This window comes from Ambystoma mexicanum, chromosome 14 (genome assembly GCF_040938575.1).
Source record: "Ambystoma mexicanum isolate Mex_15411 chromosome 14, UKY_AmexF1_1, whole genome shotgun sequence".
Taxonomy (NCBI): domain Eukaryota; kingdom Metazoa; phylum Chordata; class Amphibia; order Caudata; family Ambystomatidae; genus Ambystoma; species Ambystoma mexicanum.
In genome coordinates, this window is record NC_090940.1 from 15047043 (window position 1) to 15066734 (window position 19692).

At 58.7% G+C, this 19692-nt stretch overlaps 1 protein-coding gene across 1 annotated transcript in view; it reads right to left on the reverse strand.

The window, feature by feature from the left end:
* The window catches only part of MIPOL1 (mirror-image polydactyly 1), a 1528730-nt gene that overhangs the window by 456864 nt on the left and 1052174 nt on the right, over positions 1 to 19692 (reverse strand). The window lies entirely within an intron of this gene.

The following is a 19692-nucleotide window of genomic DNA, read 5'->3' on the forward strand; positions in this document are numbered from 1 at the left end:
CCCAGCAGCAGCAGCACGCACCCCGACCCCTAGAACACCAGGGACTAACTTAGCAACCCGCTGCATGCACCGCCTGACCCCTAGAATACCAGGGACTGAGCAACCCAGCAGCACGCACACCGACCCCTAGAACACCAGGGACTAACTGAGCAACCCAGCAGCAGCAGCACGCACCCTGACCCTTAGAACACCAGGGACTAACTGAGCAATCCAGCAGCAGCGCGCACACCGACCCCTAGAACACCAGGGACTAGCTGAGCAACCCAGCAGCACGCACACCGACCCCTATAACACCAGGGACTAACTGAGCAACCTAGCAGCAGAACGCACTGCCTGACCCCTAGAATACCAGGTACTAACTGAGCAACCCAGCACCACGCACACCGACCCCTAGAACACCAGGGACTAACTGAGCAACCCAACAGCAGCAGCACGCGCCCTGACCCCTAGAACACCAGGGACTAGCTGAGCAACCCAGCAGCAGCAGCACACACACCGACCCCTAGAACACCAGGGACTAGCTGAGCAACCCAGCAGCACGCACACCGACCCCTAGAACACCAGGGACTAACTGACCCACCCAGCAGCAGCACGCACACCGACCGCTAGAACACCAGGGACTAGCTGAGCAACTCAGCAGCACACACACCGACCCCTAGAATCCCAGGGACTAACTAAGCCACCCAGCAGCAGCAGCAGCACACACACCAACCCCTAGAACCCCAGGGACTAGCTGAGCAACCCAGCAGCAGCAGTAGCACGCACACGGAGCCCTAGAACCCCAGGGACTAACTGAGCAACCCAGCAGCAGCATGCACACTGACCCCTAGAACCCAAGGGACTAACTGAGCAACCCAGCCGCAGCAGCACGCACACCGACCCCTAGAATACAAGGGACTAACTTAGCAACCCGGCAGCACGCACTGCCTGACCCCTAGAATACCAGTGACTAACTGAGCAACCCAGCAGCACGCACACCGACCCCTAGAACACCAGGGACTAACTGAGCAACCCAGCAGCAGCAGCATGCACCCCGACCCCTAGAACACCAGGGACTAACTGAGCAACCCAGCAGTAGCACGCACACCGACCCCTAGAACACCAGGGACTAACTGAGCAACCCAGCAGCATGCACACCAACCCCTAGAACACCAGGGACTAACTGAGCAACCTAGCAGTAGCACGCACACCGACCCCTAGAATACCAGGGACTAACTGAGCAACCCAGCAGCACGCACACCGACACCTAGAACACCAGGGACTAACTGAGCAACCCAGCAGCAGAAGCACACACCCTGACCCCTAAAACACCAGGGACGAACTTAGCAACCCGGCAGCACGCACCGCCTGACCCCTAGAATACCAGGGACTGAGCAACCCAGCAGCACGCACACCGACACCTAGAACACCAGGGACTAACTGAGCAACCCAGCAGCACGCACACCGACCCCTATAACACCAGGGACTAATTGAGCAACCCAGCAGCACCAGTAGCACGCACACCGACCCCTAGAACACCAGGGACTAACTGAGCAACCCAGCAGCAGCAGTAGCACGCACACTGACCCCAAGAACACCAGGGACTAACTGAACAACCCAGCAGCACCAGTAGAATGCACACCGACCACTAGAACACCAGGGACTAACTGAGCAACCCAGCAACAGCAGCACGCACACTGAACCCTAGAACCCCAGGGACTAACTGAGCAACCCGGCAGCAGCACGCACACCGACCCCTAGAACACCAGGGACTAGCTGAGCAACCCAGCAGCATGCACACCGACCCCTAGAACCCCATGGACTAGCTGAGCAACCCAGCAGCAGCACGCACACCGACCCCTAGAAAACCAGGGACTAGCTGAGCAACCCAGCAGCACGCACACCGACCCCTTGAACCCCATGGACTAGCTGAGCAACCCAGCAGCAGCAGTAGCACGCACACCGACCCCTAGAACCCCAGGGACTAACTGAGCAACCCAGCAGCAGCATGCACACTGACCCCTAGAACCCAAGGGACTAACTGAGCAACCCAGCCGCAGCAGCACGCACACCGACCCCTAGAACACAAGGGACTAACTTAGCAACCCGGCAGCACGCACTGCCTGACCCCTAGAATACCAGGGACTAACTGAGCAACCCAGCAGCAGCACGCACCCCGACCCCTAGAACACCAGGGACTAACTGAGCAATCCAGCAGCAGCGCGCACACCGACCCCTAGAACACCAGGGACTAGCTGAGCAACCCAGCAGCACGCACACCAACCCCTAGAACACCAGGGACTAACTGAGCAACCTAGCAGCAGAACGCACTGCCTGACCCCTAGAATACCAGGGACTAACTGAGCAACCCAGCACCACGCACACCGACCCCTAGAACACCAGGGACTAACTGAGCAACCCAGCAGCAGCAGCACGCGCCCTGACCCCTAGAACACCAGGGACTAGCTGAGCAACCCAGCAGCAGCAGCACACACACCGACCCCTAGAACACCAGGGACTAGCTGAGCAACCCAGCAGCACGCACACCGACCCCTAGAACACCAGGGACTAACTGACCCACCCAGCAGCAGCACGCACACCGACCGCTAGAACACCAGGGACTAGCTGAGCAACTCAGCAGCACACACACCGACCCCTAGAATCCCAGGGACTAACTAAGCCACCCAGCAGCAGCAGCACACACACCGACCCCTAGAACCCCAGGGACTAGCTGAGCAACCCAGCAGCAGCAGTAGCACGCACACGGAGCCCTAGAACCCCAGGGACTAACTGAGCAACCCAGCAGCAGCATGCACACTGACCCCTAGAACCCAAGGGACTAACTGAGCAACCCAGCCGCAGCAGCACGCACACCGACCCCTAGAACACAAGGGACTAACTTAGCAACCCGGCAGCACGCACTGCCTGACCCCTAGAATACCAGTGACTAACTGAGCAACCCAGCAGCACGCACACCGACCCCTAGAACACCAGGGACTAACTGAGCAACCCAGCAGCAGCAGCATGCACCCCGACCCCTAGAACACCAGGGACTAACTGAGCAACCCAGCAGTAGCACGCACACCGACCCCTAGAACACCAGGGACTAACTGAGCAACCCAGCAGCACGCACACCGACACCTAGAACACCAGGGACTAACTGAGCAACCCAGCAGCAGAAGCACACACCCTGACCCCTAAAACACCAGGGACGAACTTAGCAACCCGGCAGCACGCACCGCCTGACCCCTAGAATACCAGGGACTGAGCAACCCAGCAGCACGCACACCGACACCTAGAACACCAGGGACTAACTGAGCAACCCAGCAGCACGCACACCGACCCCTATAACACCAGGGACTAATTGAGCAACCCAGCAGCACCAGTAGCACGCACACCGACCCCTAGAACACCAGGGACTAACTGAGCAACCCAGCAACAGCAGCACGCACACTGAACCCTAGAACCCCAGGGACTAACTGAGCAACCCGGCAGCAGCACGCACACCGACCCCTAGAACACCAGGGACTAGCTGAGCAACCCAGCAGCATGCACACCGACCCCTAGAACCCCATGGACTAGCTGAGCAACCCAGCAGCAGCACGCACACCGACCCCTAGAAAACCAGGGACTAGCTGAGCAACCCAGCAGCACGCACACCGACCCCTTGAACCCCAGGGACTAGCTGAGCAACCCAGCAGCAGCAGTAGCACGCACACCGACCCCTAGAACCCCAGGGACTAACTGAGCAACCCAGCAGCAGCATGCACACTGACCCCTAGAACCCAAGGGACTAACTGAGCAACCCAGCCGCAGCAGCACGCACACCGACCCCTAGAACACAAGGGACTAACTTAGCAACCCGGCAGCACGCACTGCCTGACCCCTAGAATACCAGGGACTAACTGAGCAACCCAGCAGCAGCAGCACGCACCCCGACCCCTAGAACACCAGGGACTAACTGAGCAACCCAGCAGCAGCAGCAGCACGCACACCGACCCCTAGAACACCAGGGACTAGCTGAGCAACCCAGCAGCACGCACACCAACCCCTAGAACACCAGGGACTAACTGAGCAACCTAGCAGTAGCACGCAAACCGATGCCTAGAATACCAAGGACTAACTGAGCAACCCAGCAGCACGCACCCCGACCCCTAGAACACCAGGGACTAACTTAGCAACCCGGCAGCACGCACCGCCTGACCCCTAGAATACCAGGGACTGAGCAACCCAGCAGCACGCACACCGACCCCTAGAACACCAGGGACTAACTGAGCAACCCAGTAGCAGCAGCACGCACCCCGACCCCTAGAACACCAGGGACTAACTGAGCAACCCAGCAGCAGCAGTAGCGCGCACACCGACCCCTAGAACACCAGGGACTAGCTGAGCAACCCAGCAGCACGCATACCGACCCCGAGAACACCAGGGACTAACTGAGCAACCTAGCAGCAGCACGCACTGCCTGACCCCTAGAATACCAGGGACTAACTGAGCAACCCAACAGCAGCAGTAGCACGCACAACGACCCCTAGAGCCCCAGAGACTAACTGAGCAACCTAGCAGCAGCAGCACGCACACCGACCCCTAGAACACCAGGGACTAACTGAGCAACCCAGAAGCAGTAGCACGCACACCGACACCTAGAACCCCAGGGACTAACTGAGCCACCCAGCAGCAGCAGCACGCACACCGACCCCTAGAACACCAGGGACTAGCTGAGCAACCCAGCAGCACACACAACGACCCCTAGAATCCCAGGGACTAACTGAGCAACCCAGCAGCAGCAGTACCACACCGACCCATAGAACACCAGGGACTAAATGAGCAACCCAGCAGCACGCACACCGACCCCTAGAACACCAGGGACTAATTGAGCAACCCAGCAGCACCAGTAGCACGCACACCAACCCCTAGAACACCAGGGACTAACTGAGCAACCCAGCAGCAGCAGTAGTACGCACACTGACGCCTAGAACACCAGGGACTAACTGAACAACCCACCAGCACCAGTAGCACGCACACCGACCCCCAGAACACCAGGGACTAACTGAGCAACCCAGCAACAGCAGCATGCACACTGAACCCTAGAACCCCAGGGACTAACTGAGCAACCCGGCAGCAGTACGCACACCAACCCCTAGAACACCAGGGACTAGCTGAGCAACCCAGCAGCACGCACACCGACCCCTAGAACACCAGGGACTAGCTGAGCAACCCAGCAGCAGCACGCACACCGACCCCTAGAACACCAGGGACTAGCTGAGCAACCCAGCAGCACGCACACCAACCCCTAGAACACCAGGGACTAGCTGAGCAACCCAGCAGCATGCACACCGACCCCTAGAACCCCAGGGACTAACTGAGCAACTCAGCAGCACACACACCGACCCCTAGAATCCCAGGGACTAACTAAGCCACCCAGCAGCAGCAGCACACACACCGACCCCTAGAACCCCAGGGACTAGCTGAGCAACCCAGCAGCAGCAGTAGCACGCACACCGACCCCTAGAACCCCAGGGACTAACTGAGCAACCCAGAAGCAGCATGCACACTGACCCCTAGAACCCAAGGGACTAACTGAGAAACCCAGCCGCAGCAGCACGCACACCGAACCCTAGAACACAAGGGACTAACTTAGCAACCTGACAGCACGCACTGCCTGACCCCTAGAATACTAGGGACTAACTGAGCAACCCAGCAGCACGCACCCCGACCCCTAGAACACCAGGGACTAACTGAGCAACCCAGCAGCAGCAGTAGCACGCACACCGACCCCTAGAACACCAGGGACTAGCTGAGCAACCCAGCAGCACGCACACCAACCCCTAGAACACCAGGGACTAACTGAGCAACCTAGCAGTAGCACGCACACCGATGCCTAGAATACCAGGGACTAACTGAGCAACCCAGCACGCACACCGACCCCTAGAACACCAGGGACTAACTGAGCAACCCAGCAGCAGCAGCACGCACCCCGACCCCTAGAACACCAGGGACTAACTTAGCAACCCGCAGCACGCACCGCCTGACCCCTAGAATACCAGGGACTGAGCAAACCAGCAGCACGCACACCGACCCCTAGAACACCAGGGACTAACTGAGCAACCCAGCAACAGCAGCACGCACACTGAACCCTAGAACCCCAGGGACTAACTGAGCAACCCAGCAGCAGCAGCACGCACCCGACCCCTAGAACACCAGGGACTAACTGAGCAACCCAGCAGCACGCACACCAACCCCTAGAACACCAGGGACTAACTGAGCAACCTAGCAGTAGCACGCACACCGACCCCTAGAATACCAGGGACTAACTGAGCAACCCAGTAGCAGCAGCACGCACCCCAACCCCTAGAACACCAGGGACTAACTGAGCAACCCAGCAGCAGCAGTAGCGCGCACACCGACCCCTAGAACACCAGGGACTAGCTGAGCAACCCAGCAGCACGCATACCGACCCCGAGAACACCAGGGACTAACTGAGCAACCTAGCAGCAGCACGCACTGCCTGACCCCTAGAATACCAGGGACTAACTGAGCAACCCAACAGCAGCAGTAGCACGCACAACGACCCCTAGAGCCCCAGAGACTAACTGAGCAACCTAGCAGCAGCAGCACGCACACGACCACTAGAACACCAGGGACTAACTGAGCAACCCAGAAGCAGTAGCACGCACACCGACACCTAGAACCCCAGGGACTAACTGAGCCACCCAGCAGCAGCAGCACGCACACCGACCCCTAGAACACCAGGGACTAGCTGAGCAACCCAGCAGCACACACAACGACCCCTAGAATCCCAGGGACTAACTGAGCAACCCAGCAGCAGCAGTAGCACGCACACCGACCCCTAGAACACCAGGGACTAGCTGAGCAACCCAGCAGCAGCGCGCACACCGACCCCTAGAACACCAGGAACTAGCTGAGCAACCTAGCAGCAGAACGCACTGCCTGACCCCTAGAATACCAGGGACTAACTGAGCAACCCAGCACCACGCACACCGACCCCTAGAACACCAGGGACTAACTGAGCAACCCAGCAGCAGCAGCAGCACACACACCGACCCCTAGAACACCAGAGACTAGCTGAGCAACCCAGCAGCACGCACACCGACCCCTAGAACACCAGGGACTAGCTGAACAACCCAGCAGCATGCACACTGACCCCTATAACCCCAGGGACTAACTGACCCACCCAGCAGCAGCACGCACACCGACCGCTAGAACACCAGGGACTAGCTGAGCAACTCAGCAGCACACACACCGACCCCTAGAACACCAGAGACTAGCTGAGCAACCCAGCAGCACGCACACCGACCCCTAGAACACCAGGGACTAGCTGAACAACCCAGCAGCATGCACACCGACCCCTATAACCCCAGGGACTAACTGACCCACCCAGCAGCAGCACGCACACCGACCGCTAGAACACCAGGGACTAGCTGAGCAACTCAGCAGCACACACACCGACCCCTAGAATCCCAGGGACTAACTAAGCCACCCAGCAGCAGCAGCACACACACCGACCCCTAGAACCCCAGGGACTAGCTGAGCAACCCAGCAGCAGCAGTAGCACGCACACCGAGCCCTAGAACCCCAGGGACTAACTGAGCAATCCAGCAGCACGCACACCGACCCCTAGAACACCATGGACTAACTGAGCAACCCAGCAGCAGCAGCACGCACCCTGACCCCTAGAACACCAGGGACTAACTGAGCAACCCAGCAGCAGCTGTAGCATGCACACTGACCCCTAGAACACCAGGGACTAGCTGAGCAACCCAGCAGCACGCACACCAACCCCTAGAACACCAGGGACTAACTGAGCAACCTACAAGTAGCACGCACACCGACCCCTAGAATACCAGGGACTAACTGAGCAACCCAACAGCAGCAGTAGCACGCACAATGACCCCTAGAACACCAGAGACTAACTGAGCAACCTAGCAGCAGCAGCACGCACACCGACCCCTAGAACACCAGGGACTAACTGAGCAACCCAGACGCAGTAGCACGCACACCGACACCTAGACCCCAGGGACTAACTCAGCCACCCAGCAGCAGCAGCATGCACACCGACCCCTAGAACACCAGGGACTAGCTGAGCAACCCAGCAGCACACACACCCACCCCTAGAATCCCAGGGCCTAACTGAGCAACCCAGCAGCACCAGTAGCACGCACACCGACCCCTAGAACACCAGGGACTAACTGAGCAACCCAGCAGCACCAGTAGCACGCACACCGACCCCTAGAACACCAGGGACTAACTGAACAACCCAGCAGCACCAGTAGCACGCACACCGACCCCTAGAACACCAGGGACTAACTGAGCAACCCAGCAACAGCAGCACGCACACTGACCCCTAGAACCCCAGGGACTAACTGAGAAACCCGGCAGCAGCACGCACACCGACCCCTAGAACACCAGGGACTATCTGAGCAACCCAGCAGCAGCAGCACGCACACCAACCCCTAGAACACCAGGGACTAGCTGAGCAACCCAGCAGCACGCACACTGACCCGTAGAACACCAGGGACTAGCTGAGCAACCAGCAGCACGCACACCGACCCATAGAACCCCAGGGACTAACTGAGCCACCCAGCAGCAGCAGCACGCACACCAACCCCTAGAACACCAGGGACTAGCTGAGCAACCCAGCAGCACGCACACTGACCCGTAGAACACCAGGGACTAGCTGAGCAACTCAGCAGCACACACACCGACCCCTAGAACCCCAGGGACTAACTGAGCAACCCAGCGGCAGCAGCACGCACACCGACCCCTAGAACACAAGGGACTAACTTAGCAACCCGGCATCACGCACCGCCTGACCCCTAGAATACCAGGGACTAACTGAGCAACCCAGCAGCACGCACACCGACCCCTAGAACACCAGGGACTAACTGAGCAACCCAGCAGCAGCAGCACGCACCCCGAAACCTAGAACACCAGGGACTAACTGAGCAACCCAGCATCAGCAGTAGCGCGCACACCGACCCCTAGAACTCCAGAGACTAACTGAGCAACCTAGCAGCAGCAGCAGCACGCACACCGACACCTAGAACCCCAGGGACTAACTGAGCCACCCAGCAGCAGCACGCACACCGACCTCTAGAACACCAGGGACTAGCTGAGCAACCCAGCAGCACACACACCGACCCCTAGAACACCAGTAACTAAATGAGCAACCTATCAGTAGCACGCACACCGACCCCTAGGATACCAGGGACTAACTGAGCAACCCAACAGTAGCAGTAGCACGCACAACGACCCCTAGAACTCCAGAGACTAACTGAGCAACCTAGCAGCAGCAGCACGCACACCGACACCTAGAACCCCAGGGACTAACTGAGCCACCCAGCAGCAGCACGCACACCGACCTCTAGAACACCAGGGACTAGCTGAGCAACCCAGCAGCACACACACCGACCCCTAGAATCCCAGGGACTAACTGAGCAACCCAGCAGCAGCAGTACCACCCCGAACCCTAGAACACCAGGGACTAACTGAGCAACCCAGCAGCACGCACACCGACCCCTAGAACACCAGGGACTAACTGAGCAACCCAGCAGCACCAGTAGCACGCACACCGACCCCTAGAACACCAGGGACTTACTGAGCAACCCAGCAGCAGCAGTAGCACGCACACTGACCCCTAGAACACCAGGGACTAACTGAACAACCCAGCAGCACCAGTAGCACGCACGCCGACCCCTAGAACACCAGGGACTAACTGAGCAACCCAGCAACAGCAGCACGCACACTGACCCCTAGAACCTCAGGGACTAACTGAGCAACCCAGCAGCGGCACGCACACCAACCTCTAGAAAACCAGGGACCAACTGAGCAACCCAGCAGCAGTAGCAGGCACACCAAGCCCTAGAACACCAGGGACTAACTGAGCCACCCAGCAGCAGCAGCACGGACACCGATCCCTAGAACACCAGGGACTAAATGAGCAACCCAGCAGCAGCATGCACACCGACCCCTAGAACCCCAGGGACTAACTGAGCAACCCAGCAGCAGCACGCACACCGACCCCTAGAATCCCAGGGACTAACTGAGCAACCCAGCAGCAGCACGCACACCGACCCCTAAAACACCAGGGACTAACTGAGCAACCAGGCAGCACGCACCCCCTGACCCCCTAGAACACCATGGACTAACTGAGCAACCCAGAAGCAGCAGCACGCACCCCAACCCCTAGAACACCAGGGACTAACTGAGCAACCCAGCAGCAGCAGTAGCACGCACAACGACCCTAGAACCCCAGAGACTAACTGAGCAACCTAGCAGCAGCAGCAGCACGCACACCGACCCATAGAGCCCCAGGGACTAGCTGAGCCACCCAGCAGCAGCACACACACACACCGACCCCTAGAACACCAGGGACTAGCTGAGCAACCCAGCAGCACGCACACCGACCCCTAGAACCCCAGGGACTAACTGAGCAACCCAGCAGCAGCAGCACACTGAGCAACCCAGCAGCAGCAAGCACACCGACCCCGAGAGCACAAGGGACTGAGCAACCCGGCAGCACGCACCCCCTGTCCCCTAGAACACCAGGGACTAACCGAGGAACCCAGCAGCATGCACACCGACCCCTAGAACCCAGCAGCAGCACGCACCCCGACCCCTAGAACACCAGGGACTAACTGAGCAACCCAGCAGCAGCACACACCGACCCCTAGAACCCCAGGGGCTAACTGAGCAACCCAGCAGCAGCACACACACCGACCACTAAAACACCAGGGACTAACTGAGCAACCCAGCAGCAGCACGCACACCGGCCCCTAAAACACCAGGGACTAGCTGAGCAACCCAGCAGCACGCACACCGACCCCTAGAACCCCAGGGACTAGCTGAGCAACCCAGCAGCACGCACACCGACCCCTAGAACACCAGGGACTAGCTGAGCAACCCAGCAGCATGCACACCGACCCCTAGAACCCCAGGGACTAACTGAGCCACCCAGCAGCAGCATGCACACCGACCGCTAGAACCCCAGGGACTAGCTGAGCAACCCAGCAGCATGCACTCCGACCCCTAGAACCCCAGGGACTAACTGAGCAACCCAGCAGCAGCACGCACACCGACCCCTAGAATCCCAGGGACTAACTGAGCAACCCAGCAGCAGCAGCACGCACACCGACCCCTAGAACACAAGGGACTAACTTAGCAACCCGACAGCACGCACCGCCTGACCCCTAGAATACCAGGGACTAACTGAGCAACCCAGCAGCACGCACACCGACCCCTAGAACACCAGGGACTAACTGAGCAACCCAGCAGCAGCAGCATGCACCCCGACCCCTAGAACACCAGGGACTAACTGAGCAACCCAGCAGCAGCACTCACACCGACCCCTAGAACACCAGTGACTAACTGAGCAACCCAGCAGCAGCCCTCACATTGACCCCTAGAACCCAAGGGACTAACTGAGCAACCCAGCAGCAGCACGCACACCGACCCCTAGAACACAAGGGACTAACTTAGCAACCCGGCAGCGCACTGCCTGACCCCTGGAATACCAGGGACTAATTGAGCAACCCTGCAGCACGCACACTGACCCCTAGAACACCAGGGACTAACTGAGCAACCCAGCAGCAGCAGCACGCACCCCGACCCCTAGAACACCAGGGACTAACTGAGCAACCCAGCAGTAGCACGCACACCGACCACTAGAACACCAGGGACTAACTGAGCAACCCAGCAGCAGCACTCACACCGACACCTAGAATCCCAGAGACTAACTGAGCAACCCAGCAGCCGCAGTAACATGCACACCGACCCCTAGAACACCAGGGACTAGCTGAGCAACCTAGCAGTAGCAGTAGCACGCACAACGACTCCTAGAACCCCAGAGACTAACTGAGCAAACTAGTAGCACGCACACCAACCCCTAGAATCCCAGGGACTAACTGAGCAACCCAGCAGCACCAGTAGCACGCACACTGACCCCTAGAACACCAGGGACTAACTGAACAACCCAGCAGCACCAGTAGCACGCACACCGACCCCTAGAACAGCAGGGACTAACTGAGCAACCCAGCAACACCAGCACGCACACTGACCCCTAGAACACCAGGGACTAACTGAGCAACCCAGAAATAGCAGCACGCGCACCAACCCCTAGAACACCAGGGACTAACTGAGCAACCTAGCAGCAGCAGTAGCACGCACACCGACCCCTAGAACACCAGGGACTAACTGAGCAACCCAGCAGCACGCACACTGACCCCTAGAACCCCAGGGACTAACTGAGAAAACCAGCAGCAGCAGTAGCACGCACACAACCCCTAGAACCCCAGAGATTAACTGAGCAACCTAGCAACAGCAGCACGCACACCGACCCCTAGAACACCAGGGACTAACTGAGCAACCCAGAAGCAGTAGCACGCACACTGACACCTAGAACCCCAGGGACTAACAGCCACCCAGCAGCAGCAGCACGCACACCGACCCCTAGAACATCAGGGACTAGCTGAGCAACCCAGCAGTACCACACCGACCCCTAGAACACCAGGGACTAACTGAGCAACCCAGCAGCACGCACACCGACCCCTAGAATCCCAGGGACTAACTGAGCAACCCAGCAGTAGCACACTGACCCCTAGAACACCAGGGACTAACTGAGCAACCCAGCAGCAGCAGTACCATGCACGACGACCACTAGAACCCCAGAGACTAACTGAGCAACCTAGTAGCACGCACAGCAACCCCTAGAACCCCAGGGACTAACTAAGCAACCCAGCAGCACCAGTAGCACGCACACGACCCCTACAACACCAGGGACTAACTGAGCAACCCAGCAGCAGCAGTAGCACGCACACCGACCCCTAGAACACCAGGGACTAACTGAGCAACCCAGAAGCAGTAGCACGCACACTGACACCTAGAACCCCAGGGACTAACAGCCACCCAGCAGCAGCAGCACGCACACCGACCCCTAGAACATCAGGGACTAGCTGAGCAACCCAGCAGTACCACACCGACCCCTAGAACACCAGGGACTAACTGAGCAACCCAGCAGCACGCACACCGACTCCTAGAATCCCAGGGACTAACTGAGCAACCCAGCAGTAGCACACTGACCCCTAGAACACCAGGGACTAACTGAGCAACCCAGCAGCAGCCAGCAGCAGTACCATGCACGACGACCACTAGAACACCAGAGACTAACTGAGCAACCTAGTAGCACGCACAGCAACCCCTAGAACCCCAGGGACTAACTAAGCAACCCAGCAGCACCAGTAGCACGCACACGACCCCTACAACACCAGGGACTAACTGAGCAACCCAGCAGCAGCAGTAGCACGCACACCGACCCCTAGAACACCAGGGACTAACTGAGCAACCCAGAAGCAGTAGCACGCACACTGACACCTAGAACCCCAGGGACGAACAGCCACCCAGCAGCAGCAGCACGCACACCGACCCCTAGAACATCAGGGACTAGCTGAGCAACCCAGCAGCACACACACACCGACCCCTAGAATCCCAGAGACTAGCTGAGCAACCCAGCAGCAGCAGTACCACACCGACCCCTAGAACACCAGGGACTAACTGAGCAACCCAGCAGCAGCACTCACACCGACCCCAAGAACACCAGGGACTAACTGAGCAACCCAGCAGCAGCCAGCAGCAGTAGCATGCACAACGACCACTAGAACCCCAGAGACTAACCGAGCAACCTAGTAGCACGCACAGCAACCCCTAGAACCCCAGGGACTAACTGAGCAACCCAGCAGCACCAGTAGCACGCACACGACCCCTAGAACACCAGGGACTAACTGAGCAACCCAGCAGTAGCACGGACACTGACCCCTAGAACACCAGGGAGTAACTGAGCAACCCAGCAACAGCAGCAAGCACACTGACCCCTAGTACCCCAGGGACTAACTGAGCAACCCAGCAGCGGCACGCACACCAACCTCTAGAAAACCAGGGACCAACTGAGCAACCCAGCAGCAGTAGAACGCACACCAAGCCCTAGAACACCAGGGACTAACTGAGCCACCCAGCAGCATCAGCACGGACACCGACCCTTAGAACACCAGGGACTAAATGAGCAACCCAGCAGCAGCAGTAGCACGCACACTGACCCCTAGAACACCAGGGACTAACTGAGCAACCCAGCAGCACCAGTAGCACGCACACCGACCCCTAGAACATCAGGGACTAACTGAGCAACCCAGCAACAGCAGCACGCACACCAACCCCTAGAACCCCAGGGACTAACTGAGCAACCCAGCAGCAGCACACACACACACACACCGACCCCTAGAACCCCAGGGACTAACTGAGCAACCCAGTAGCAGCACGCACACCGACCACTAAAACACCAGGACCTAGCTGAGCAACCCAGCAGCACGCACACCGACCCCTAGAACACCAGGGACTAACTGAGCAACCCAGCAGCAGCACGCACACCGACCCCTAGAACACCATGGACTAGCTGAGCAACCCAGCAGCAGCACGCACACCGACCCCTAGAACACCACGGACTAGCTGAGCAACCCAGCAGCACGCACACCAACCCTAGAACACCTGGGACTAGCTGAGCAACCCAGCAGCAGGCACACCGACCCCTAGAACACAAGGGACTGAGCAACCCGGCAGCACACACCCCCTGACCCCTAGAACACAAGGGACTAACTGAGGAACCCAGCAGCACGCACACCGACCCCTAGAACACCAGGGACTAACTGAGCAACCCAGCAGCAGCACGCACCCCGACCCCTAGAACACCAGGGACTAACTGAGCAACCCAGCAGCAGCAGTAGCACGCACACCGACCCCTAGAACAACAGGGACTAACTGAGCAACCCAGCAGCAGCACTCACACCGACCCCTAGAACCCCAGGGACTAACTGAGCAACCCAGCAGTAGCACGCACACCGACCCCTAGAACACCAGGGACTAACTGAGCAACCTGGCAGTAGCACGCACACCGACCCCTAGAACACCAGGGACTAACTGAGCAACCCAGCAGCACGCACACTGACCCCTAGAACCCCAGGGACTAACTGAGCAACCCAGCAGCAGCACGCACCCCTACCCCTAGAACATCAGGGACTAACTGAGCAACCCAGCAACAGCAGCACGCACACCAACCCCTAGAACCCAGGGACTAACTGAGCAACCCAGCAGTAGCACACACACACACCGACCCCTAGAACCCCAGGGACTAACTGAGCAACCCAGTAGCAGCACGCACACCGACCCCTAGAATACCAGGACCTAGCTGAGCAACCCAGCAGCACGCACACCGACACCTAGAACACCAGGGACTAACTGAGCAACCCAGCAGTAGCACGCACGACGACCACTAGAACCCCAGAGTCTAACTGAGCAACCTAGCAGCATGCACACCGACCCCTAGAACCCCAGGGCCTAACTGAGCAACCCAGCAGCACCAGTAGCACGCACACAGACCCCTAGAACACCAGGGACTAACTGAGCAACCCAGCAGTAGCACGCACACCGACCCCTAGAACACCAGGGACTAACTGAGCAACCCAGTAACAGCAGCACGCACACTGACCCCTAGAACCCCAGGGACTAACTGAGCAACCCAGCAGCGGCACGCACACCAACCTCTAGAACACCAGGGACTAACTGAGCCACCCAGCAGCAGCATGCACACCGACCCCTAGAACCCCAGGGACTAACTGAGCAACCCAGCAGCAGCACGCACACCGATCCCTAGAATCACAGGGACTAACCGAGCAACCCAGCAGCATACACACCGACCCCTAGAACACCAGGGACTAATTGAGCAACCCGGCAGCACGCACCCCCTGACCCCTAGAACACCAGGGACTAGCTGAGCAACCCAGCAGCACGCACACCGACCCCTAGAACCCCAGAGACTAACTGAGCTACCCAGCAGCAGCATGCACACCGACCGCTAGAACACCAGGGACTAGCTGAGCAACGCAGCAGCACACACACCGAGCCCTAGAACACCAGGGACTAACTGAGCCACCCAGCAGCAGCAGCACGCACACCGACCCCTAGAACCCCAGGGACTAACTGAGCAACCCAGCAGCAGCATGCACACTGACCCCTAGAACCCAAGGGACTAACTGAGCAACCCAGCAGCAGCAGCACGCACACCGACCCCTAGAACACAAGGCACTAACTTAGCAACCCGGGAGCACGCACCGCCTGACCCCTAGAATACCAAGGACTAACTGAGCAACCCAGCAGCACGCACACCGACCCCTAGAACACCAGGGACTAACTGAGCAACCCAGCAGCATGCACCCCGACCCCTAGAACACCAGGGACTAACTAAGCAACCCAGCAGCAGCCCTCACAATGAACCCTAGAACCCCAGGGACTAACTGAGCAACCCAGCAGTAGCACGCACACCGACACCTAGAACACCAGGGACTAACTGAGCAACCCAGCAGCAGCAGCACGCACCCCGACCCCTAGAACACCAGGGACTAACTGAGCAACCCAGCAGTAGCACGCACACCCACTACTAGAACACCAGGGACTAACTGAGCAACCCAGCAGCAGCACTCACACCGACCCCTAGAACACCAGTGACTAACTGAGCAACCCAGCAGCAGCCCTCACACTGAACCCTAGAACCCCAGGGACTAACTGAGCAACCCAGCAGCAGCAGTAGCACGCACACCGACCCCTAGAACACCAGGGACTAGCTGAGCAACCCAGCAGCACGCAAACCGACTCCTAGAACACCAGGGACTAACTGAGCAACCTAGCAGTAGCACGCACACCGACCCCTAGAATACCAGGGACTAACTGAGCAACCCAACAGCAGCAGTAGCACGCACAACGACTCCTAGAACCCCAGAGACTAACTGAGCAACCTAGCAGCAGCAGCACGCACACCGACCCCTAGAACACCAGGGACTAACTGAGCCACCCAGAAGCAGTAGCACGCACACTGACACCTAGAACCCCAGGGACTAACTGAGCCACCCAGCAGCAGCACGCACACCGACCCCTAGAACATCAGGGACTAGCTGAGCAACCCAGCAGCACACACACCGACCCCTAGAATCCCAGGGACGAACTGAGCAACCCAGCAGCAGCAGTACCACACCGACCCCTAGAACACCAGGGACTAACTGAGCAACCCAGCAGCACGCACACCGACCATAGAACACCAGGGACTAACTGAGCAACCCAGCAGCACGCACACCGACCCCTAGAACACCAGGGACTAACTGAGCAACCCAGCAGCAGCACTCACACCGACCCCAAGAACACCAGGGACTAACTGAGCAACCCAGCAGCAGCATGCACGACGACCCCTAGAATCCCAGGGACTAACTGAGCAACCCAGCAGCACCAGTAGCACGCACACCGACCCCTAGAACACCAGGGACTAACTGAGCAACCCAGCAGTAGCACGCACACTGACCCCTAGAACACCAGGGACTAACTGAACAACCCAGCAGCACCAGTAGCACGCACACTGACCCCTAGAACACCAGGGACTAACTGAACAATCCAGCAGCACCAGTAGCACGCACACCGACCCCTAGAACACCAGGGACTAACTGAGCAACCTAGCAGTAGCAGTAGCATGCACACTGACCCCTAGAACCCCAGGGACTAACTGAACAATCCAGCAGCACCAGTAGCACGCACACCGACCCCTAGAACACCAGGGACAAACTGAGCAAACCAGCAGCACGCACACTGACTCCTAGAACCCCAGGGACTAACTGAGCAACCCAGCAGTAGCACGCACAACGACCCCTAGAACCCCAGAGACTAACTGAGCAACCTAGCAGCAGCAGCACGCACACCAACCCCTAGAACACCAGGGACTAACTGAGCAACCCAGAAGCAGTAGCATGCACGCTGACACCTAGAACCCCAGGGACTAACTGAGCCACCCAGCAGCAGCAGCACGCACACCGACCCCTAGAACATCAGGGACTAGCTGAGCAATCCAGCAGCACACACACCGACCCCTAGAATCCCAGGGACTAACTGAGCAACCCAGCAGCAGCAGTACCACACCGACCCCTAGAACACCAGGGACTAACTGAGCAACCCAGCAGCATGCACACCGACCATAGAACACCAGGAACTAACTGAGCAACCCAGCAGCATGCACACCGACCCCTAGAATCCCAGGGACTAACTGAGCAACCCAGCAGCAGCACTCACACCGACCCCAAGAACACCAGGGACTAACTGAGCAACCCAGCAGCAGCCAGCAGCAGTAGCATGCACGACAACCACTAGAACCCCAGAGACTAACTGAGCAACCTAGTAGCACGCACACCAACCCCTAGATCCCCAGGGACTAACTGAGCAACCCAGCAGCACCAGTAGCACGCACACCGACCCCTAGAACACCAGGGACTAACTGAGCAACCCAGTAGCACGCACACCAACCCCTAGAACACCAGGGGACTAACTGAGCAACCCAGCAGCACCAGTAGCACGCACACCAACCCCTAGAACACCAGGGACTAACTGAGCAACCCAGCAACAGCAGCACGCACACCAACCCCTAGAACCCCAGGGACTAACTGAGCCACCCAGCAGCAGCACACACACCGACCACTAGAACCCTAGCGACTAACTGAGCAACCCAGCAGCAGCACACACACCGACCACAAAAACACCAGGGACTAACTGAGCAACCCGGCAGCAGCACGCACTCCGACCCCTAGAACACCATGGACTAGTTGAGCAACTCAGCAGCAGCACGCACACCGACCCCTAGAACCCCACGGACTAGCTGAGCAACCCACCAGCACGCACACCGACCCCTAGAACCCAGGGACTAATTGAGCCACCCAGCAGCAGCACGCACACCGACCCCTAGAACACTAGGGACTAGCTGATCAACCCAGCAGCAGCAGCACACACCGACCCCTAGAACCCCAGGGACTTACTGAGCAACCCAGCCGCAGCATGCACACTGACCCCTAGAACCCAAGGGACTAACTGAGCAACCCAGCAGCAGCAGCACGCACACCGACCCCGAGAACACAAGGGACTGAGCAACCCGGCAGCATGCACCCCCTGACCCCTAGAACACAAGGGACTAACTGAGGAACCCAGTAGCACGCACACTGACCCCTAGAACACCAGGGACTAACTGAGCAACCCAGCAGCAGCATGCACACTGACCCCTAGAACACCAGGTACTAACTGAGCAACCCAGCAGCAGCAGTAGCACGCACGACGACCACTAGAACCCCAGAGACTAACTGAGCAACCTAGCAGCACGCACACCGACCCCTATAACCTCAGGGACTAACTGAGCCACCCAGCAGAAGCACGGACACCGAACCCTAGAACACCAGGGACTAAATGAGAAACCCAGCAGCAGCATGCACACCGACCCCTAAAACCCCAGGGACTAACTGAGCAACCCAGCAGCAGCACGCATACCAACCCCTAGAATCCCAGGGACTAACTGAGCAACCCAGCAGCAGCAGCAGCACGCACACCGACCCCTAAAACACCAGGGACTAAATGAGCAACCCGGTAGCACGCACCCCCCTGCCCCCTAGAACACCAGGGACTAACTGAGCAACCCAGCAGCAGCTCGCACACTGACCCCTAGACCACCAGGGACTAACTGAGCAACCCAGCAGCAGCAGCATGCACATCGACCCCTAGAACACCAGGGACTAACTGAGCAACCCGGCAGCATGCACCCCCTGACTCCTAGAACTCCAGGGACTAACTGAGCAA